Here is a 22,892-nt window from a genome sequence, read left to right as displayed (position 1 = left end):
CTTCTCTAAACGATGTCCAAAGCTTGGAGGCTCTTAATTTTTGCTCCACCTCCCCTCTCTTGCATCCCTAACACACGTTCTTCATTCAGGACACAATGCAAACCCCTTCTTCTCTGCCTGTGCCTAACTTCCCCTCTCCTGCTTGAACAGCTGCTCAGGCCTTCTTCATGGCAGCAAACTCCTTTCTGGGCATTAGGGCAACAAATCACCCTGAAATTCCTCCTCCTTCATACATCATGCTCCATACAGGGGAACACCCAGCAAGATGTGATTTCTGATACCAGAAGTAGCTACAGGAGTTTTAAAGCAGGCTATTGGAAGAAGATGAAGAACACAAAGGTACAGGAGAAGAAAACCAGCCAGGGAACACTATGAGAATTTTATCTCAAATGATCCAAACTTGGGCAGAAGTTCTAGTTTGGTCTAGTTAAAAAAAAAGGGATGTGGTTTGAGCAATTCTGGTTCTTTATATGAATAATTTAATTTCCCTCCCTGAAAGAATCATTAGAAGAATGTGGGGTTTCATGATTCAAGATAGGAGAATGAGAAGGCAATATTTCAGTACTGTGAAATGAGGCTTGCATGTCTAACCACACTACCAGCTCAGAGTTCACTTCTCACAAGTGTCAAGTATATTTTCCATTCTGTATTTCTGCAAGCCCCAGTTCTGTCTGTTGTCATCACTCATGGGGATTTACCTAATCCCTGAAAGGGCAGGAAAAGAAATCATCTTTTTTTGCTAGAGAAAAAGAATCACGTCTCGAGCACACTAAGAAATTCAAATTGTACATATCATTTACTGTAGTTCCATTCATTCACCCTATGTTGACAGTATATATACAAATGATGCCCACAACAAAATGCTGAACTGAAGTCCAATGTATTAGTGGTATTTCTTAGAGATTTCCACTCACTTTTTCTGTTTCTCTGCTCACATTCCTCTCACTTCAACATATTCAAGTAGCTGCCTGTTTATATAAACACAGTCTGAAGAGAAATGTTGATTCTCCTTTTCGTCAAAAGCTGGTGGCTTTAGCTGTATCCACTGGTTGCAAAGGCAATTAAAAGTTAGTGGTTCATTTAAAATCTATTATCTTGCAACTCAGCTACAAAGGGAGACTTCGCAACTTTCTAAGCACAGAAATTCACCTTTCTGGAGTTTTATTTTAAACACTAGTGGACTGCAATGTTGACCTTTTAAATGCATTATTTCACATTATATACGGTTGGTACATCTTGCTGTACAGCTCCTTTCATACACAAATAAATGACAGTGCAGTTCCCGATTTTATTGGCACTCCTTGGACCAGCGCCAGTGAATCCAGCTCAGGACTATGTGTCCTTTACTGACAAAGCTCTCCTAGCAACTATGGCAGTCTCTTGCACAGCACCCAGCAAAACTGTGTTAGCCCTTTTGTAGTGAAACACACACGTCCCATTGCGGTTGGCCAATGAGTTTCAGTGGGTACTATCTGTGGGGCTTTGAAGTGCTCCCCCCAAAGTGGGGCTAAACCAAGACCATCATGAAAGCTTGTTCTCTAACCAAGGATGCCTCACTAATGATAGGATTTCAGTTTCCACGTCAGCTAAGGACCTTTCAGAAGCTCTCTAACTGAATTAGGGAAAGGGAAAGAAACTCAGCCTGGGATTTGAGTACTCAAAACCTTTGCGTGTTCCTCTTCAAGCCAGCATTTAAGTGCTGTTCTCCCAGAGAAGAAAGTAGTTAAAATAGGCTTAGGTCCTCCCATTGCAAAGCAGAACCCAACAGGGAAACTTTCCTGGGAGAAGAAAGCTCCCAGGGGAGTCCCTCGCACCTGAGTGAGAGAACGCCTCATCTTAGCAAGACGTCCACTCCAACCAGGTCAAACAAGGAACACCAACAGTGAGTCAGGTCTGCTCGCAGAGGCACCCTGTGTCTGATTTGTGAACTTCAGAGGCAGTAGTTGTGTTATAGGTGTGATGCATCCCACCGCTCCACAGCTTCCCCTACAGCTGCAATGGCATCACCCACCATCATCATTCACACAGCAAAAAAGAAAAGGGATTTTTTCCTAGTTTTATTTATACTTGTTTAGTTCTGGACCAAGTGATTCTCCAGCAACTAATCTGTGTACCACTCTCTCTCTCTCTGCCTACTCTGAGTTTTTTTCCTGAATGTATAATGATTTTACGTCTGTTAATCTGGTTTAGTTTCTTTTTCATACGTGTTCATACGTAATTTGCACACTCCTTATGGTAAATCTGAAATAAAATGTTTCTTCTGCCTTTTGTTCTTGTGTTTATGAATGAATGTTACATTTTCTTAGAAACATGAAATAACTGCTGCAACGGATGATACATAATCACTTTGGTACATTGGATATGTTAGAAAAATATGGAATAATCATGAGATCATACAACCAGGATGACTAAAACAACAACATAATTGGTCAGAATTTATTCAACTCCTAAGGAAGAAAAACCTTGACAACACTGCTATAAGGCTAGTGAAACTAAAACTGAAATAAGGTGCACAGTCACTGTTGCCCTTGGGCTAAAATTAAGTAAGAACTAATGGTGTCTAATAGACATATCATTAATTCTTCAAGGACAAATTTCATTGGGAAACATTTGTTTTGAAACCTGAATCTGTTGGAGGCAAAAATGTTTACATTTGGGGAAAACTTCTGGAACTTCTTTGTAAATATTTTCCCAGTAATATTAAAAAAAATAAAGCCTATTTGCTGGTCCCAAAATAAAATGTTTTAAACATTTAATGAAGGTGTAGTTAAAAAATGCTGTAACTATAAGAGAAATTTGGTTTGAAATGAAACCATCCTCTAGACAGAATACAGAGCTATGGGCTTTGGTGTACAGTTTTGTGATCTATTTTTACCTATTACCTGATTTTCACTGTATCTCAGCTTTTTAAATTTTCCTCCCAATACAGCATGAAAAGTTTTTTGGAGATCTTGGAAATTTTCATGGGCAGAAATATAATTTCCTCTTAGCATTGATTTCTAATTATATTTAAATCTTTCCTAGCTGGGACAAGACCTCCCAAGCATTTTGAAACATTGCCAGGTTGATTACCCATACATATGAAAATTGTATGGGTAATTCACATGGTTGCTCTTGCCTGGCAAAAACTATGAGCTACACTGGAAAAAGAGTCTTTCCTCTTCTGTGGTGCCATCACTCAATTCACTATCCAAAGGTCCAACTCTCCCTGCAAAATCTTTCCTTTCAGCTCAAATTGCTGCCAGAACAGCACAGTATCTTCTTCTCTGATGTGCAGCTGGGTTAAGGTGACAGCTACCACACTGGATTAATGACAGGGAAAAGAAGAGAGAGAAGGGAACTGCTGGCCTGTCTGGTGAATTGGGGCTGAAGGAGCTGCAGCATCTCAGCAGAAGCTAGAGCTGCTGGGGGGAAGGAAGGAGAGAGGAGACGTCTCTTATACATATGTTGCCTGAGCTACTGTTGAAAGACGCCTGCACAGCTAACACAAGGGGCATCGCAGAATGAGCTTATAATAATCTCTAAATAATAATCTTATAATAATGAGAGATAATAATCTCCCATGGGCTGCATTGCTATAGCTCTATCAGTGAAACCTTGTATGATTTCAGTTCACTAGTGGGCCCTTGGCAAGGATGGGAATATGCTTGTTACACCTATCCACTGAAAATGTTGGAATGTAGGAGCAGGAGCGTCACATTGGAAGACTCTCAAAACTTAAAGATTTTAGCAGGTGATTTTGACAGCTATGCTTTGTGTCATCACTCAGCACAACTGTGCTGAAACCATTCCAGTGAGGAGCTGCAAAGGTGGGGGCAACATAATTGAGTCATCTGTATCACTTAGGTCGAGACCTTGCCCAGGATCCCCACTGAGGTCCATGGTAGCTGCTACTCAAAGCGCACAATGTGTGAGAGCCCAGGGGGAGCAAAGCACTCTGAAAATGCTGTAAGCCACAGCATGGCCACACTGTACCAGCGTATAATGGCTCTTCCATGCAACTGCACTACCTACATCCATCAAAACCCCATAAGTGCCACAGATAAATTACCAGCTGACAGAAAACCAGCAAAAAGCCACCTGCATACCACCTACTGCACAGACCTAATGCTCCAATTAGACTAGGTGCCTCCTCGCACAGCTCACTTCATTTAGGCAAATATTTCCAGTGGAACACTGACAAATCAGCCCTGGGATCACCAGCAGCAGCTGCTGCTTTCTGCATGCAGAGTGTTGAACAAATCAACAGAGATGAGCGCCTGCTCATATCAAAATCTCAAAGATGTGGATGACAACCCCGGTTAATTAAAAGACACAGGATCAGACTAGAGAAAAATTGTCGTTCAGCAGCCTAGATTGAAAATCAAGCTGGTCTGACAAGAAATAGCAGCTTTCCCATTTTTCAGTCTGGGGTCAAGTACACTTTTTACAGTTCTGGCATAAAATTATTTCTCCCCACACTCTGTTCTTTTCTGAACTACCATTTTAGCATTTTTCTTCTTTATTCTCCTCATCTTAGCATTTCTGTCATTCTTGCTTGCTCTTAAATGTTATTTTCTGTCCTTGCTTCAATATCAGTTAAAATGTCACTATCACTAACAGCATGAGACTGAGTCAGAACTGAGACTGCGCAGTCACTCATTTCTGACTCTAGGAAATAATTACTAAAAGCCAAAAAAAGTACTATGAATTACATCCCCTCTCACTGATGCCCAGAACAGAAGAATTGCACTAGTACAGTATGTCATTATAAATGTATATGACTGCTATGAAGCATTTATTGTGTCACTCTCTATAAAAAGGTTTTGCTCTGTCCTGTCTATTCCCACTCCCCAACTTTAAGCCTAAGGAAAAAAACACTGAGAAGTTTAGCAGGCTCATATGGGCATTAATTTGTACCTTCAGCATGTTCTTAAGGCTGGGTTTTTTTGCATCACTCCCATTTTAACAACATAAACCAGTGGTGCAGAAGCCTTCCTGAAGGGGCTTTCTGGTACCCTTGCAAGGAGGGTTTATTCTGTTCACATTCATTGCAGAGAATCCAGACTTCATAGGCAGGTGAGTACAAAATTTCTGTAAAAACTCAAACTACTGATCTCAAACAGGAGTTAAACAATGTTAAACATGCACGTGAATTGCCATTTGTTTAGGATTTAATGGCAAAGACTATAATCTTTAGAGAGAAGAGCTGATGTAAGAAAACCTCTCTGTTTTCCTCATTTCCTACCTGCAGAATATGGTCTGAAGACATTGGATGCAGAGGAGGTAACACAATCAGGATCATTCTGGTCAGATAATAAAACTAATAGAACACGTTTTGATAGTTAATACCAAAAGTTTTGCTCCTTTACTGCTAGGATTTGTCTATGGTAAAGAGAACAAGATCAGGCCTTTTGTATACTAGGAATTTATTAATAAGCCAAATCACAATTAAATTAGCAGAAACAAACTCCATCCATGAGCATAGGCTATATTCATGCAGTGGCAGTGCTTGCAAAACATATAAGACAAAGTCTGTCCTGTGACATCAAAAGGAATAAGCCAGTGAAGAACAACAGTCTTTAAAAATCACGGTTATAGAAGATTATCTAATTACCATAATATTTAACATTATATGGCTTTAATAATTCTGTTATCATCAAGCTGCTAGCACTAAAAGAAAATAGGAAACTGGCTCTGATATCAATTCATAAAGAGAAGGGGAGGTTCTGCCCTCTGGGTCCTTGGTTTTGAGCCAGCTCAGGTTGGAAGTGAAAGTCATTCCTGCTGGGCACCTCTCTGAAGTGAGCTGATGTTGTTAGGCTTGGTCCAGTTCCACATTCATAGAATAAAAACCGTCATCACAGCAATGGCTGTGCTGGAGATGAGAATTTTTGAAAACGTTTTGTCTCTGCCTTCTTGCTAGCATGCAAATAGATCCTAGCCTGCAACAAGGATATTTATACAGGAATATTTAATCCAAAACAAATCTCACCAACAGTGACTGTATGAAACCTGCATGCATTTTATATTGCTTTAAAACTAGAACGACTTGCCCTGCAACAACAGGAGTGCTTTTACCCCTGTGCAACCCCATTACTTTGGTGTGGGGTGGCAAACCTAGGGACCACAAGGTCTGCCAAGCCCCTAGTAACACTTGTGGCTGAGTGTGCATCTCTGTAGTATTACTGCTCACTTTTTAAATATCTGAGCAAGGCTCAGCTTCAAGGTGCATCCTGGGTCAGGCTGAGCCTGGAGGACCTATACTGTCTGAAAACCTTATAGTGAGTCTGTGTTGCCCACCAGGCCACCTTAAATCCATGAACAGTTAAACCAACAGTTAAACCCAGTTAAATTAATGCAGGTGCAGGTCAGTAAAGAGCTGAACAACTCTTTTTTTTTGGAGGCTGAATGCTGCAAAGTGTAAGCTAATGCTGCATCCCTCTGGACTGCTCCTTTCTCAGCAAAAGCTGCAGCACATAAACAGTGCAGAGCAGCTTGCATTGTAACTGCTGTGACGGCTTGGTGGATTAATGAAGACTTTGTCCTCTGGGGCTGTCAGCCCCAAACCTTTCAGGAGAAATGAAATCTCTGAGAGGGAAAAAAAAAAGAAAACCAGTAGTGGAATTACAAATAGGTGTCTTTCTGACTTTCAAATGAGACGTGAAGCATCTTCATTTACAATTTAATATTTCAGTAAGCACTTTATTGGAAAAGACTATGTAATGGGTTAATTTCCAAATGTCATTTATCTTTACTCACTGGGGATGACTTTCTGTAATTCACTTGAGGCTCCAACACTCATAGATTAATACATCACCCTCCAACTTGAGAAGATAAAAGCCTAACAAGCTCTAACCTGCTACACAGGCTATATTTAAGCAGTACAGGGTAATGATAAATATCTCCCATGAAATGTGTTCTCTTCACACTTCCTGCAAAAACTGCTGAGCGAGCCAGCTGGCGAGATGGAGCCAACAGTCCTTGCTCACAGCCCCACCATCCTTATGCCATGACACTGGAGCGCTCCCTTCCCCAGCATCTCCCCCAGTCCCTGGCCTCCAGAGGTGAGGGTGTTTTTGTCACCAGCTGACAGTACTTGTGGCTCTGTCCACACCCCATCAGTGACTCTCCCTCATGCCTGGCAGGCAGGCAGGAAAAGACTGCTGGGGGTTGTATGTGCAGTTTGGTTTTCCTTAAACATGCTCCGCTTCCTAGGTTGGACTAAACATTTTGCAAAACAAAATGAAGACTGGGTGCCTCCCCAGTGGCAAGGGACGACTATGGTAGGCAGAGCTGGGGAAATGCAGGAACCAGGAGGAGGGGAGACCACACAGTTGCTCAGGCCATGTGTGGGGCCCTGATGCAAACTGAATCACTTCTTGCTTCCTTCTTTCATGTACAAATGGTGGATGGTGATAAGCATGCAGGGACCTCACACTCAGACGCACTCCTGCACCCAGAAGCTAGAGGAGGTCCAGGCCAGCCCAACCAATCTTTGCAATTTGCATCATCTCCTGTTGACCAGATGTTACCCCAGTGCTTTCCAGGACTGCTTCAAACATCACAAAGATTTAACTGCAGACAAGTACAGTGACCTCCAGCTGGAACTTACCTTCCTGCCCAGGGCCCGAAGCCTGATCTAAACACAGCATCAGGATGTTAACCTAGCTCCTTACCCTATGTGGGAATAATCTGGTATCTCCAAGCAATCCTGATACTCAGCATCCTCCCAACACCACCCTCATCAAGTCCTCTCCTCACTTTTGTCACTGCATTACACACACTGATCACTCACATAACCAGTTTGGAGAAACAGAGAGCAGAGCAAGCAGCCTTTCCAACATGCTGAAGAGGAGTCCTTGGCTACAACTGTGTTTTCCAGCCATCAGACCCTGGATGTGTGCCACTGGGAACTGGAAGGGTAAACCATTATGATTAAAAATTATAGTTACCTTCTACAGACGTAGCATACATCCCACCACAGACTTCCTCATCTAATTAATGCAGGAAAATAAGCCATACTCCCATACAACTGGCCACTTTAGTGGCCTGAACACATCCACCATAAGACTGTTTCAGAACAGCCTCCTACAGTAAAAGGTTGTTTATTTAGTTGTGTTAAAAGCTCTCTAGGTCTTCACTAAGCCTGACTGTGTGGGAGTTGCAGAAGTCTCATTGTCCTCTCCCAGGGGTGTGTCTTCTTCCAGGGCAGTCAAGATCAAAGACTGATCTAGAAAAAAAGAGCTCAGGCTGGCCTTGTCCTAGGCCTCCAGGCTTTAACAGCTCCTGTTGCCACAGCCTGCTGAGCACGATGCACTCACATTTACGCTTCCCTCTCTCTCATGAGTTAGGAGAGCATTAGAAACAATACAACTAGATAAGCCAATTCTATCTTTTCTTGCCAATTCTACCTACATTTGATTTAGACAGTATATTTGGATTCCCAAGGATATTTCTTTTCAGATCATCATGATCTCACTGTAGTTACTGTTTAAACATGTCCTGACAATGTACCGTTGACCAACCACTTTTTTCCCAAAACATCTTTGCAGAGATTAATTCAGTTCTTCAGCAATCGCAGAAACATGATTAAATACTTGCTGCAATCATGAGATAGTAGCATTAACTACCCTTTTTTGTCTAAATTTTTAAACACAAAGAGATGCGGTAAGAAACAAATGAAGGAATATTGATGCATGCAGTGAAGAAATCCTTAGTACCTGTCATGTATCTATTTCCACTTCCTGATTTTAAATGAAGAACTACTGAGACAAACAGCTTTTTTGCTGATTCTATAAATAGCTTTCTTTGAAGACAGAAGGAGACACTGGGCCACAAGTTTATGAACCCAACATATTTTCCTGCATCTTTATGTGTATCAGGTTTGGCTTCCTTTTATTGTTCTATCCCTTCAGACCGTAAGCATTTGGTGAAATGATCTGGCAGTCACTCTGCACAACACCTCTAGCAAAACCAAGCGAATGAATTCTTGGTCACTTCATTAAGTACTCCCTCAATGATACCACATCTAGCTTCCCAGGCTGCTGGCAGTGGGCAACATCCAGTACCTCACAGAAAGCCAAAAACTATGAAAGCAGTCATAATAATGCAACGAGGCACTTAATAAATAATAATGGCCAGTCTTCGCGAGCGAAGATTTGGGAAAGGTCATTAACCCTTTGAGCCTGCGCAGTGGATTTTTTAGGTGAGACACAGCGTGCGCTGAACTGAGCCCACCCTTTAATCCTGAGGTTCATCTGCCGGGGCCAAGCAAGCTTGGACAGTGGCAGTGAGGTCCCCAGGACGTAGGTTTGTTTAGAGTGACCTTCTCTTAGATGGATTGCCTTACAGGGCTGACGAGCTCCATCTGCCCGGGGGGCCGGGAATCGAGCCCGGGTCGCAGCGGTGAGAGTCCTGCACCCTAACCACTAGACCACCAGAGGCCCCCTACGAGGCACTTACAAACAGTGTAAAGCAACAGAAAAGTAGACTTCATCTGACCTCTGCAGTTTGTACTCGTGACTGCTGAGTTGCACTGCTGACATGAGTGACAGCTGATCAGCACCACTTAAGATCCATGCATGAACACAGTGGGGGTGAGGTGTATAATGTACACACAACTCTTGCTGAGGGAAAGGAACTCATTCTTGCTTACGACCTTCTTTATATGTCTGTTGTTTTTGTGGAATCATTTGACTTATGCTACTGAATGCAAAACACTTGTGAGCAGTGGGATGGAGAACCAAGTTCAAACTCTTTTTCCAGTTATCCCTGTTTGCAGTTAGGGGAGACATACACTGGAAAACCAGAAGTTGCAGTCAGTCACCTTCCATAAGCAAGCTCCTATCCTCCCCAGGGCTGCACAGCTTCGTGGGATTTGGAAACATATATGAAATCCTGTCCCCAGAGGAAGGAAAGGTAAAACCTCTGTGAAATTTGTCTGGTTCAGGATTTTACTACATGCCATCTGGCTACTGCCACCAATACTGCTATGCAACTGGAAGTCATCTGCTGGTATCCTGGGAGGTTCTCCCCTCAGAAAAAGCTTGTTTAGGCACCGTATTAAGACATTACCAGTGCCAGGCTACTAATGTGGTTTTCCAGAAGAGTGTAACAGTTTTTACACATAAACTACATCTCTCTATCTTATGATCAGGATGTCATTTATGTTAGTCCTAGGAATAATATAACAGATGGAAACCCACTGTCCAAGAGGAAACTGCGTGGAATACAGTATCTTACAGAGAGAAACTTTAACTTCTGTTTGAGAAACAACTGTACAAGGAGGAAAGTCTGGGTGTTAATAGCACATGCAGGGGACAAGTGATTCCGTGCATCTTTAAAACTGTTCAAAACATGGTTTCTTAGCACTGGTTATGCTTGTTCCCTATATATTGCATAACTTACCACTACTTAAACTTTGGTGGAAAAGCACACACAATTTTCCACAGCTATGCCACCTCTTAAACTGCTCCACCCTGTCCTTTTTTTAAATTATTATTTCTCTTTTTAACAGCCCTAAGAAAAACTGCTAGGAATTTTTCTAAGGGAGTTCATCAGGAGTTGGGTAGATTCATATGCAGTTGTCCTCAAAACTTGTATAAACAAATCTATGAAAGTAAATAGCAGCCTTAAGTGTATAAACACTCAATTTTAATTTTTACATATTTTCCTTACCTAGTAATGGTTTTTTTTCCCTAGTAGAAACCTTTGCCCGTGCCTAAACATGACGTTTCTAATACAGATCCAGTCACTGGATATCTCTGTGCACAAAGTAACTGACCAAGTGACTTTAACTCACTGACTAGTGATCAAAGCCACTGTTTCTCTAGGTCCGGACCTAAAAATCCACTTGAGTGTCTTTTAATGTGAAACGATGGGGAACCAGTCTGCTTAAAGTCCAGTCACTGAGAACATTTAGTGACTTTGCTGGAAAGGCAGGCTTACATTCTCTGCTGAACTGGGCCACTGAGACTCCAGACGTATTTGCCGCTGTGCCAAGCCACAGCTATCTGAGGGAGAGTAGAGGCATAAATTGCATTTAAACGGACAGAGACTGTGAATCCAGTGCTTTGCATGGTGAGTAGGTTGAATGCAATGAACTGTGCTAACTGATCTTCGTGCAACCGAGCAACTTTATTTAAGCTGGAGCCCAAGTTAGGCTCACTGTGCATTACTACAGCAACAAAATGACAGTCCCACTTCCTGGGAAGCAAGTGAGATTGTGACTGATACATGCTGTAAACTTGCTGGAAAGAGTACACTTTGGTTAGGTTTTTTTATGTGAACAAACACACATAACAAATGCTTCTTTTCCTTAACACTACTTCATACAATGCAGTACTGCAGATTGGGTTTTAAGAGAAAACCAACTTTTCCAGAGAAAGGGCAGAAATTAACAAAAAAGTTTACAGAATCTTGATAGATCTAGGGGATAGTTTTTACTTTATTTGCTGGTATTTGCTATTGATATTTATCTGATCACCCACGTGTCGCTTTTTCTTTAATTTAATTGCTGCACTTGAAATAATTTCTCTTTGGAAGGAATGACTCAGTGGTTAGACTCCGGACTCTCAAATCCTGTTTCCAACTCTCCATTTGCTCACAGGGTAACAACATGTATAGTTATCTTTAAATCACAAGGAACCTATTCCAAATTTTAATGATGTAACCTCGTTGCATCCCAGCAGAGTAAGAACTCTTTTTTATGACTTTCCCTTCACATATGGGAAATGTGTTGAGTTCTTCAGGGGATGCTGCAAACTGGTACTAGCAGCACTGGCACATGCATAAAGAGGTCATGATGAAAACTGTGGTGTTGAGGAAAAGACATGTATCCTCTTTGAAACACCAGCAAAATGGGCTGAGGGAATGGCAAGGAGGTCGGGTGTGGACAGCTGGCAGCTGCTACCATTTCAGTTACTAGCACTGAAGTCAATACCCTAATCACTACTCTTGCAAGCTTTTCAGTGCACTGGCATGACCCATCCAGAAAAAAAAGAAACAGAACCACCTCCAAACCGCAAAAAACCCAAAACTCACCTTCAAGCCAAGTAACAGAAAGAGCTAAGTTTGATCCATCATCAAAAATCATCATTTATTTTAGAAAGAAAGTGTCCTTTTGCACATCATTCTATGTCATTTTTCAATGGACTTTTAACAGGGAAATGAGGTATTTTAAACCCCTCAAATTGAAGAATATTTTTTGATATTCTGTTTTCTCGTAATAATACTGGTGATGATGTCACTCAGTAGAAAACTCTAGCAGTTTCTGACTGACTCAGTACTTTCAGGGCAAATCTGTCTTTCAGATTTGTTAACAACAGATTTACTCCTGAACCTTGTCCCCTGATGTTTGTGAAATTACCCCAATTGCAAGGGTTATCTCCCTAGTCCTGGCAAATCATTCCAGCTTTGGCTTGTTTTAACGCCGTGTTTTTCTCATCTTCCACTTCAGGTTCACTGTCCTTGTGTCACCCAAAAGAGCAAGCAAAGAATTAAGAGGAATTCTTGGCGAGGGCAGAGATAAAAGCAGAGGATAAAGGCAAGAAACTATTTGTCTGCAATCCTGTTAGCAGAGAAAATGCTTTACAAGGCTACCTTGTGGGGAACATGCCCTATCCAATAGCAAAAAATCCTCCACGTAGCTGCTTTGTAAAAATCCCAAAGTATAAAACATGTCTTTGAAGCCAAATTAATGATCCACAGCACGTTGGAAATCCTTCTGACTCTTCCGTAGACATAACGCTTTTTCACCCTTTTGACTTTGAGCTGAGCCTCATGAACAGACTTGCTCAGATTGATGAAACTCGGGAATAAAAAACACCAGCAGGGATTTTCACAATGGTAACTACAATGAGGAATACAGGGCATATATTGTGCCCACAGCTATTCTTTCAAAGTTACTCCAGGCTGAACATTTTGGGATATAAAGGATGCATTTTGTGTCCATTCTAAATGAGTTAAGAATAGAAATTACAAAGAATGTAATTCTCTTAATCTGATTTCTTAATGCTTTCTCTTGGGTTTACCTGGTTAGTTTCCCTTTTGTTTAGCAGCAAAGTTTTAATCTGTATAATCTGGTCTGTGGAGAACTAAAAGACGACCTGCATTTATAAATTGCTAAACATTATCATCAAAATTTTCTGCAGAGCTTGGATGATTACCTTAAAACAATGGAATTCCTGTAGGTCAAATCTTGTCCCTCTCAGTGAAATAAAATTAAGGAAAAACAAACAAACAGCTAGGAGAGATTATTCGGGAACCTGAGAGCTCTCAGCCCTTCAGGAGAAGTCCCTAAGTACAAGTGTAAGCTTGGGTCTCTCAGGAAATCTGCAGATCCTGAAGAAAATGTCCATTCTCTCAGCCTGTCGCCTGCCCTCCACTGGCCATGCCTTTCCCTCTGTGCACACCTGCAAAGACCAGGGTACCACTGATGACACTGCCAATAGGATCACCATAAATTTCAGTGTTAAATTCTCCAAAACTCTGTATGCATTAGCAGGTGGAGCACATCAAACAACTTGTTCTGTTTCTTCACAACTTACCTAGTACCCTAAATAGACAGAGCTCCAAATATTGCTGTCCGGTGGAAAGAGGTTGGCTCCATATCCTGTTCTCCCTTTTCTATCTAGCCCTTTACAATTGCCTTGGCCTCTTTAGAGGGTGCATCACATTCAGGAAGCATGTATGAGGTTCCTTCTTAGTTATCATGTTTCAGATAGAAATGGCTTTCCAATTTACAGCTACTGTTTCTCTAAGGTGCCCAGGTTAAACACTCAGGACATTGCTCCTCTTCTTTTCTGCAAGGTCAACCCACAGCTGTTTCTCTAAGGGCTCTAGATTCTGCTCTGCAAAAAGGGAATCTGTGAAAGATACTGTATGTGAAACCTGCACCTAAGAGCACCTGAGATCCAAGGGACCCTATGGCCCAAATGCCATAGGGGGCATGTAAATTGCTTAGATGTACTAAGGGTTTCTTCCAGCACCTCTTAATATCGAGCAAAGTTTGTTTCATGTACATGATGTAAAGCAAGGGCAGCCTTCGTGCCCTTGAGCTACTTGTCCAGTGACTTAGGATCTGATAATTTTTAAGTGATATCAGAGGAGCTTTAATTAAAATCAATTTCTAGCCTTTAAAATGGGTAAGAGTGACTACAACAGTGGCTTCAGACTTGCAGATACAGGGACCTATGGAACAAAACATATTTATCAGTGCATCTCGCAGGGGAGTGCCATACACACCACAGGACAAATGCTGACCTCAGTTGCTAGGAGACTTTCCATTTACCTTATCACAAATGCCAGATTTAGACTAAAACAGGTAACAACCTCAGCTCCTTGATTTGACCTCCTTCTTGGGCTGGGCATATGAATCTAGTGAGAGGACTTGCAATGTCTGGATGGTTCCCCACCTACAGCCCCTTTCGGCCTAATAAAAACCAATCCCCTCCTCCTTTAACACATGCTGGAGCCTGCAGAAAAGGAGTAAAGCATCACTGCAGTGCTTGGTGACCCTGAACAACCTCAACAGGTGCCTTGCTCTTGTGGAAAACACATGTTGCTCTGTCACTATTAATACACAGGCAGTGTGAAAGGCATATGCATGTTTGTTTGCGTGGGGAGCATAAATTATGGAGATTCCAGGTTTGAAGCCGTCACCTTTTGAATCTACAGAGATGCTCCTGGGAACAGCCTAGGCACAGGACCACAGCTAAGCGCGGAGCGAAGCCCCACAGGTCAGGCAGTCATGGGGAGTGTGCAAGGGCAGACCCAGAACGCTGTACAGCTGAAGGTCTCAATGCTCTGGTGACTGAGAGGGTTCACAGATCAGGGAAGAAAATAAACTAATCACTCTGCCTCCAGACTGCCTGGCTGAAGTCATCCCTCTGTCGATAGCCTCCCTCATCACCACACAGACAAGCTGCTCGCTCCCCACACTGTTAAGTACAAGGCAGGAGCTGTTTATTGTTTCAGATTTAAGGATTCAAAATGGCAAGTCAAATTGATTTCCTGGGAAGTGAGGAGAAGTACTGTCAAATAGTCCCTCTACTGCTCATCAAGTGATGAGTAGCAAACACATATCCTGTAGAGATAACAGCCGTAGGGTGACATGTCCCAACAACTGTATTTTTCCTCTGGATAGCTCTGGAGCCACACATAGCAGAAAAATAAGGTCTACTTTTGTAGCAAGTTAAAAGGAGCACAGATCATGAACTCATGGGCAGAATCAAGGCTATATGCACAAGGCACAAAACCTTTCATCTCATAGCCTGACCACAGCTGCCACTTCCAAGTCATACAAAGTGAGAAAAGGGGAGAGATGATGGAAGTAAAATGCTCTATGCCCATTTATCTCAGGATCTCCCAGTTTTATGTACAGATAGAGGAAACTGTGCCCCTGAAACTTTTCCCTTATGGCTGGAAGATCTTTAGATGGTGAGAAAGGCATTGACTCAAACTTTGCTGAGATCTTATCCACACATATTTTCATTGATCAAACTCCATCACTCTGTCCACATGAAAGCCTTGACTGAGCAGTGCAGAATGAAAATGGACAACATGAGGAAGGTAGCACTATTTTTTCCCCCCTGAATTCACATAGCTGTGCTACAAACCTGTCCCTGCTCTAAATTACTGATGCAAGAGAAAGAGAACCAAACAACATACACATGTACCCCACACACCAAGTGTACAGAGACTAGAGCGGAGAAAGCCTGCATCCTCTACATTCATGAAGAAAACAATGATAAAGCAAACAAAGAAAAAGCTAACCCCACTGCTGACTGCTAAAGGGATGGAAGACTAGCTTTTTATTGCCTGTGAATGATGAAACCGTGGCCATTAGCAACAGAGGGTAGATGTAAGTAGTGTTACCACCCATGACATCCTTTGCAGACACTGGGGAGTCCAGACCTCACAAAGGAGTAACATTTTTTTCTGCAAAGTGCACTGCTGAGGAAAGCACTCCCACACCCCTGCCCATTCTTCCCCCTCCCTTTGCAAAGGGATAGTTCACACCACTTCAGGAAAACAAGGCAAGAATCAGCCTTGACCATAACCTCCCACCAGTGAGACAATGCAAACACTATTGACCCTGATGTAAGGAGTTAGTGAAATTAGTTCTCTGTGCAGCCAACTGGCCCTTGGCTGATGAGACCACCCTCATACTCTCAAGGCAGTATTATATATCCCATCTCACCTTCCATGTCCCCTAGCTAGGTCCCTTCCTCTTTGGCTCATGCAGACTGCACCTGATATCTGCAAAGCAGATCAGGGAGAACCTCTGCTATCTGCTGCACCAGACCTCTTCCAGATTTGCCTCCCTCTCACATGTTTCCTATCAAAAATTTACCTTCCAAAGCCCAGCAGAAGGCAGATCTATTGATATGCCCACCCTGCTGCTTGGAGCTACAATTGCCTAATGCCATATCTCTTGTGGCTGTACAGGCCAAGACGAGCCTAGGAGGTCACAGCTCAAGCTGCTCCTCACCTAAATTGGTGGCACAAACCCAATTTTTTCTTTTCTAAAGCACAGATAATGATCAAGCAAAAATAAAACAGAACTCAATTTTTAATATGTATTTGGAAAAGTAACTATTAGATCAAACAAGGCAGGGACTTGACGTTGTGGGGGTAGGGTTCCCTGCCTCTCTACGTGCCTTCTTAGCTGGGTCTCCCATGGAAACAGTGTGGTCTACAAGCCCCAGAGTTACCATTTGACTCTGCGTGGCATCCATTGGCATGTTGATTCACAACAATGAACTGCACCTGCTTCCCACAAGAAGATCCAGAGTGTAATTTGCAGGGAAAGCAAGATCCGATGGGCCCGAACAATATGCTAGAGCACTGTATCGATGCCTATCAATCGATCCATCCCCTACAGAAGAGGAAAGAAACATCAAAGCAAACGGTCTTCTGCAGGCACAACAGCTGTTACACCACTTTTTGGCACGAGCTGCAGTTCATACTGCAGCCTTGTCACTCTCCACCCCTTTCTTGCAGCTCCTTTCTCTCACAGACCACCTCCAGTAAGCAAGCAATGGGCTGATGGTAGTCCCAAGACATCTTGGGATGGCTGCACAGCATTGCTTCCCTGCTGCATTTTCCCGATGCCTTCTGCCTATTAGCCTCTTTTCTGAGCCACCTTTAAACAAGGACAATAAAAAAAAGGAAAGAATCTAGAAACACTGGACTGAGATATAGTCAGTCATTAACTGTTCATTAATGGCACTGCAATGGAAAGAGGCAACAGCTGTGTTTCTCCAGCCCTCATCATCCAGCTTCTATAGCTTACTCCCTGCTTTCACACAATCGATTAATTTGCAAAAAAGTTTATCACAAAAGCATTCATTTAATTTAACTATCCACAGAGGCCTCAGATAACATGCTTCACAGGTCCCATTCTCAGACTCATAATGATCAGCTCAATCCCCTGCAGCCTTAAATCCCTTATTTAACATGCACCTTTGTCCCAGTACAGTATTACATAGCTGACAAAGCAGTGAATAAAGAGAAATATTTTTAAAAGGTATGGATGGTGAGAGAATAATCAGAGATACAATTGTCAGAGCCTTGTGTTAACTAAGGACACCAGAGAAGTATGGCTGATGCAGCCTCCTCACCACTTAATGTGAATAAACAGCTTACGAGTGGGAGAGGCTGAAAGGGGAGCAGCCTCCTTCCCTGTCACGGGAGAGGGAATGTGATGATCACCAAGTACCAAAAAAGCTCTCATTTGTGAAACCCATGAAGGGAAGGAGCCTGCTGCTCCTCCCCACAGCTTCCTAGCGGTGATCGTGAGCTCCTGGCGCACAATGTCGCTCATCTCACTATCACATGGCAAGTGTCACGCCATCTTCTCAACGCAGAAACACAATTAGGTTAAAAGACAGAAGCTTTCTGATAGTCTTTTCTTTCAGATGCCTTTGTTTCTTATGTATGACCAAAGTCCTTATGCTTTTGTCTTCTGAAAAGCAGCCTTGAATCTAAACCAGTGCCACCAGCCTTCCTCAGAGCCACACAGACAAGCTTTCACATCCTCAGAAAACACAAAATATGGTCCCCGCACCACCACAGAGCAGCAGATCTCCCACAACGAGAGGATTCTGCAGCGGGCATGGGTGCTCAGCCAAGTCTGAGGTCTCCTGGCACAGCAGTTCCCCTCTGGCCACTGGCCAAACATGTGCCGTCTGCGAGCACGGGGTCGATAGCCTTGGATGTACAGCAAACCGCTGGAAGGAAGGGCTGACCGACCGCGTACCCTTTACGCCGGTTGCCTCCCGGCTGGTGTCGCTTAAATTAAAACACTGACCATTAAGTTTGGTCCCTGGCAGGCTGCAGCGAGGCAAGGCTGTATCTTTCAGTTCGCTGAGAAGCAAAATAAACAGCACAGTCTTGACCTCACACTCCTCTTGCCAATAAAGCCTAACCAGGGAGCAAAAAGGACAAAAACCCAAGCACAGAGGAAATGTATCAGAGTGCAATCTTCTCCTTCCAGCATTCAAGGGGCTGGCTCTTCCCCTGCAGAAATGCTACCGTACACATCCAACACCAAGCTTTCCATGACACAAACAGATGCACAGCCACACATCTGCAATATAAAGGTCTATACCTTACAACTAGAGGGAAGAGCTGCTGTCCCTAGAGGTTCCTCCAAAAAGACAGTTTTACAAGAACTGGACACTGGAGAATGGCTTTGCCAGTTCAGTTGAACAATTTCTATTGCCTAGGTTTCACAATCAGTTTTCTTCTCAAAGAAGGGGCCTGGAAAACCTCTAAATGACTCCTGAATAATAGTTTTGAGGTAAACTGCTATCCTTATTACAAAAACAAATTGAAAGGAAACATATGACAACAGTACAAATACCTTATGCTAAATGACTCCAAAGCAGAAAAATCCAAGCTTTCCCAAAAAGAGCTCAAGATTGTACTGGGCTCTAGATCTGAAGACTGTAATAGCTTCCCTCTTCATTAGTGTAAGCACAGAGCATCACGGTCACTCAGCTCAGCCCTCCCACCGCGTTACTGGCCTGTGAATACAACCCTCCTTCAGGTTGGCATCAACCGCTCTAGCTTCTGTAAACAAACTTATCGCCTGTTTAAAAGTAAAACAGAAGGGAAATGGGCCAGGAAATTATCCAATATGGTTCTGAATGAGCATTTCAAGTGGCAGAGACCTCAGGAGTTCCATAGTTACCACTGCTGGGAAACAATTCCCAGCTAACAAAGACATAAAAAGACCCACCCAAGTAGGAGAAGGGCTGTAAAGCTAAGGAAATAGGAGAAGTCATGAAAGAAAATACATTATTAAGGAAAAAGGAAAAAAAAATCAAAGCAAGAACACCAAAGGGGAAAGAAATAAGTCTCTAGGATTAGCAGGGAGAAGTACAGATTTAAGAAAGATCCATTGTGCGAGTACAGCTTTATAAAAGCTTACAACACAGCGACCTTTAAAAATAGCTTTATTTCTATTGCCAAAGCACCTCCACAACCTGCATCAAATAAAGCTACAATTTGTCAAGGAGCTGAATGCACTGGCTTTAATGGGATTTCATGGTTCTCAGTAACTTGCAGGATTATGTCCCTACCACAAAATGCTAAATTGTCTAGGAAAACACACAGGAGGAAACAACAGTAAAACAACCCCGGAGCACAACCACTGTGCATAATCTTTTACATGTTACTGAACGATATCAGCTGTTACAATAACAGACACATTCAACATCCCAAGCTGGAACTCCTATGCAGGGTACTGAATACTTTTGCAAAATGCACTGTTTTTCTTAGCTGTTTCATGCTAGACTACAGCAAACGACCAGGCTCTTTCTTCTGTGCTTTGGGGTGGGGGCATTACTCTTTTTTTCAGTGACTTATTGCTTATGAAAGCAATTGATGGCAACAGTTAGGTTACCTCCTATCCCAAACCATTCTTTATCAATCCCCACCTTGTAAAGCCTTCAAGTCCAAAGTGTAGGTTACTCCAAACTGCTGGGGGATGAGACTGGCAAGGTTATGGTTACATTCTTTGTTCCTTGGGCCAACTCAGATTTAAACTCATTGTTAAACTTGGGACTGTCAGCTTCTTAAGAATAAATGCTTGTCACTGAGTGAGACAGGCTGTGGTATGACCACAGCAGGGCTCATTCACTGGCAAAACTCAACCGGAGGAACAACATTTCAATCATTTGGTAAGAAAAGCACATTGGCACTCCAGGAGCAGGGAGATGCCATCAATGGCATTATCATGCTCTCCTTTCTTTCAGGGGTCAGTTTAGAGAGGTGATTTACACAAAACTAGCATAACATTTTTCGTCACTATAGTTTTTTAATGGTGTCTTCAAGGCACACAGCAGTAACCACAAAGGAAAGGACTTATGCTCCAAATATTCACCTGGAGAAACAACTGAGTGCACAACTTGCACAAAATCAGTGGAAGAGATGCCAGGATGTAGGGAACTGCCTATGGAATGATCACACTGTAGTCACTGCAAAGCGGAGTGATGCTTTAGGTGTGGGTATTGCTGTTGGCAGAATATGAGGGTGACAGGAAGAGGAAAAAAAAAGGAAAGAAAAAAGAAAAAAAAAAAAAAAGACAAAGTCTCAGTAGAAGAAAAGACCCTGCAGGTTGCTTGCTGCTGCTCAGTAGTCTGCCCATAATAAAGCTAAGCCTGCAGTCCCACCAGTGAGGACTGTGAAGCCAAGTTGAGTTTGAACTCATTGGCATTAAGGTTATACACGCAGATCAGCCTGGTAGCCTTGCCTGTGACAGTGTTCATCACAAGGTTGACAATCCCTGCTGAAGGCACTTGAGATCAGAACAAAAAGGGATGCTTGTAGGTCAGCTTTAAACCTCAAGAGACTGTGGGTGGGTGAACAAAGAAGGGGTGGGCATGTACGTAAAAATAAAAGACCACAAGACACCTGGTTTCTCAGTACTGCTACTAGCCTGTTCCTTCCAACACCATTAATAGCATGCCAGACTTCACAGAAACAAAAGCAAGCAGCCAGGCTCTTCCTCCCTCGAACAATAAAACAGAATTGTAAAACAGAGGCAAAGATGGATTCAATTAGCGCAAGATCTTTTTTGATAAAGATTACTCAAATAAGCCACATACGGAAGTTCTCCACATCTACAACATTTCTGCACCATTATTTGTAATAACATGACACCTCACTTTGCAGAAGGTGCCACACTGGATACTAATAGCACACTTATTATTAGATTTTCTGCATGGTTACATAAGCCTGCAAAAGGGGAAAAATGTAAATGATTCAAGAAGATATTCTTCTTGTGGTTCTCACGAAGTCTTTAGTATCTGAAGATTGAAGACGATCCCTCCTGGCAAGAAACAATCAATTTTTATGCTTCATTAAAAGAGTTCTTTTAGTACTTTTAACAAAATGCTCAAAGGCAAGCCAAGCGAAGAATATATACTTTTTTTTAATCTAAAAATTCTGTGCTAAATTTTACTCTCAGATCTTCCAAACTCTTCTCCTAAAATTAAAATGAAGCTGTGTATGCAACTTTGTGTTTATTTTTTCCTCATAATCTATGATCTGAGGACATTATACCCTGTCTAAACCCAGCTGTGTGAGCAGGCACAAATTTCAAAAAAGGACATAATAAGGGCAAAACCAAGGGAGATATGCACTGTCTCTGGTAACACTGAGGGAAAAAGATTTCTGCCATAATACAAGGTCATAAGTCAATGTCAGTCCCACCAGAATAACTTACCCATGTCAACACACTGGCAGTAGGTGCTCAAGAACCTGTTCAGCTGCGTGACCAAGAGCACTTCTCTTCCATTATTCAGAAACACACAGGTGATAGGAGTAATCTCTTAAGCACATGATGAGTTGTACAATCCTCAGAGGACCTTTCCCCTGAAATCAATCAGTGTCATACACTCATCCCCAAAGTCCATCTCTGCACTCACCAGATGTTTGCCTGCTGACCTGCCTCTGGAAATACTGTCTAACATGACACACACCCAAAGGAATGGTGGGCTAAGCCACTGCTTATTAACCAAATTTATCCGGTATGACTTAACAGGTCCCTTAGCCATAACACAACACTACACACAGAATCCTACAATGCAGCAGATGCAGGAAGGGTTTACTACATTCTACAGCATCTGTCCTTACCTATCAATGAGCAGAACGCTAATTTAAATGTCATGTTGTCTCAGACTTCACTGCTGTGCAAATGGCATCTAAATGCTGCTGTCACTGGTGCAGAGGGTTTGCTCAGAGATTAGATAAGTGCAATAAATCTAACACAAGTTCAGAGGGCTGGCTGACAAGCTGCATACAGGAATCACTGTTCTATTCCCTTTAAACATAAATGTAAACTTACTTTTTGGAGGACTCAGCGATCTTGCCTTAATGCATATGGAACAGTCCCCAGCCCAGGGCAAGCCTCTGGCAGTAGCAGGGAACTAGGTGGACATCACCAACACAGCAGAAGGTTTTGCCATTGCACTACCAGATCTAACAACACATTTCTAGATCATGAAGACAGAACAACAGCTGGCTCACCTTGTTTCTGGCAAACGTGTTACTTCCACAGCTCATATGCAAATACATATAGTGTCTTCTGAGACACTCATTGAATTGCCCATGCGAGGGAAGTTTTAGGGTACTGTATCACTGTACCTTCATCTACTGAAAAAAAAAAAAGAAGGAAAAGAAAAAAAATCAGCTATTGCAAAATTGCTAAGCCTTTACAAATAGAGAAACTGTGACAAGGATTTTTTAGATCCTGCATTCAGGTAGGATGGCCATTTGATACAGAAGGCCAAATTTTAACCTGGTTTCTTCACCTGAACCACAGCTGAACTAGCTATGTTCTTTCTGTACACCTCTGATAAGATGACCCACAGTACCCACAAGCAAGCCAGAATGCAAAA

At 42.5% G+C, this 22,892-nt stretch overlaps 1 protein-coding gene across 14 annotated transcripts in view; it reads right to left on the bottom strand.

The window, feature by feature from the left end:
• ATXN1 (ataxin 1) overlaps window positions 1-22,892 on the bottom strand; it is a 292,826-nt gene that overhangs the window by 29,627 nt on the left and 240,307 nt on the right. The window contains exons 10-11 of one of the 14 annotated variants that reach the window (XM_017808481.1): window positions 22,522-22,647; window positions 21,719-21,867 (exon numbers count right to left, since the gene is read on the bottom strand). The exons of 11 other annotated variants lie outside the window; for them this stretch is intronic. The gene's annotated coding sequence lies outside the window, so the exon portion shown is untranslated. The remainder of the gene's footprint in view (window positions 1-21,718; window positions 21,868-22,521; window positions 22,648-22,892) is intronic. 2 more of the 14 variants (XM_017808479.1, XM_017808483.1) reach the window with 2 other exon arrangements.

The sequence above is a fragment of the Lepidothrix coronata genome, unplaced genomic scaffold, assembly GCF_001604755.1.
Source record: "Lepidothrix coronata isolate B3197 unplaced genomic scaffold, Lepidothrix_coronata-1.0 Scaffold23, whole genome shotgun sequence".
Classification (NCBI taxonomy): domain Eukaryota; kingdom Metazoa; phylum Chordata; class Aves; order Passeriformes; family Pipridae; genus Lepidothrix; species Lepidothrix coronata.
The sequence above is the reverse complement of the archived record's forward strand: the minus strand, read 5'-3'. Positions and strand labels throughout refer to the sequence as shown.